This window comes from Cucurbita moschata, unplaced genomic scaffold, assembly GCF_002738365.1.
Source record: "Cucurbita moschata cultivar Rifu unplaced genomic scaffold, Cmos_1.0 Cmo_Scf00162, whole genome shotgun sequence".
Classification (NCBI taxonomy): Eukaryota; Viridiplantae; Streptophyta; class Magnoliopsida; order Cucurbitales; family Cucurbitaceae; genus Cucurbita; species Cucurbita moschata.
This window is the reverse complement of record NW_019268678.1, coordinates 41,893-43,141: the sequence shown is the minus strand read 5'-3', so window position 1 is coordinate 43,141 and position 1,249 is coordinate 41,893. Positions and strand designations below refer to the sequence as shown.

The following is a 1,249-nucleotide window of genomic DNA, read 5'->3' as shown; positions in this document are numbered from 1 at the left end:
GTCACGCTTCCCTATCCGGATCTGCAAAGCTCAACGATCACCGTACCGGAGCTCTGTCTCGACGGTATGGTATCGGAGGAGAGAGGGAAGTGGAGGTTCTGATGACACTATCTTCACTGCTCAACCCTAACGGGCTACCTACAGTTACCGTGGTGACCTATTATTCTTTCTAGGGTGGAACTTGGTGCCTTAGACTTAGATTCGTATTTCTATAGGACTCTCGTGCCTGGTGTCACAAACCTATCGGGTTTGGAATTCTGGGTTCTGGTTCCGCCGGTAATCATTTCGCGGGTCTAATTGCACGGTGTACTAGGGGTCCCCCAATCTAAGGTCTCGTCTAGCTTATTTAGCCAAAAGCATCCTAATCAAGCTCATAATTTCTTCCTATTCATCCAGAAAGACAAGCCAAGCAATCATCATACAAGAGAGTTTACACGCAGCAGTTCATGCAAAATTATCAAACATGCTCAATGGGAAGATAACGTCCGACTTTTACCCGGAGCGCAGATTTCACAAGTTTCCCAACCCCCTCATGCATACATACATTATCAGAGTCTCAATCAAACAGATTTAATACACATTTTGAATCTAGCTTTCCATAATCATCTTATATTCGCAGTTTCTATAATAGGACGCTAAGTCGGGCTAGCTAATTTCATAGGTGGTAGCATGCATGCTCGTTCCTAGCGGTTCCTACAAGTATTGCTTGTGGAAGTCCAAATGGCTACTTACATGGTCGACGCGTGCCTTCCCGAGTTCAAGTTTTCTTGACGGAATGGATTCCAACAATTCTGGAATTTTCTTCACAAGTCCGAAAATCACGTTATCTTTAAACTCCGATTTGAACGCCGATCTTGGCCGCCTTCACTTCAGAACTTAACCAGATAGCGCTGTTGGGGGGTAAGAGTCCAAGGATCAATACAAAACGTTGCTAGCACACGAAAATTTTGATGACTTCTCCATGTAGATACTCGTGGACTAACCTGAAGTTCTTGAACGTTTTGTCGAGATAGGAAGGTGCGATTCGTGAGAGCACCTTGCCTCGAGCTATTCAACGGTTTAGATTGGGGACTCGGTTCTCCGGCGTCGGTTCTGATCCGATCTCCTCCCCTTCCTCAAAACCCTAATCTTCTTTCCCTCTTCTTTCTCTTTTCCCCATTTTAACTCAGCCAAAACAAACCCCTCAACTTATAGGGGCGAAATGACTAGTTTGCCCCTATTGTAACCATTTTTTTTTTTTTTTTTTTTT

The 1,249-nt window shown here is 44.4% G+C and overlaps 1 long non-coding RNA gene across 2 annotated transcripts in view; it reads right to left on the bottom strand.

The window, feature by feature from the left end:
* Positions 1 to 1,176, bottom strand: part of LOC111440248 — a 5,261-nt gene extending 4,085 nt beyond the window's left edge. For both annotated transcript variants that reach the window (XR_002709918.1, XR_002709919.1), the window contains exons 1-2: positions 984 to 1,176; positions 733 to 890 (exon numbers count right to left, since the gene is read on the bottom strand). This is a non-coding gene — a long non-coding RNA (uncharacterized LOC111440248). The remainder of the gene's footprint in view (positions 1 to 732; positions 891 to 983) is intronic.
* Between the last annotated feature and the right edge of the window lie 73 nt (positions 1,177 to 1,249).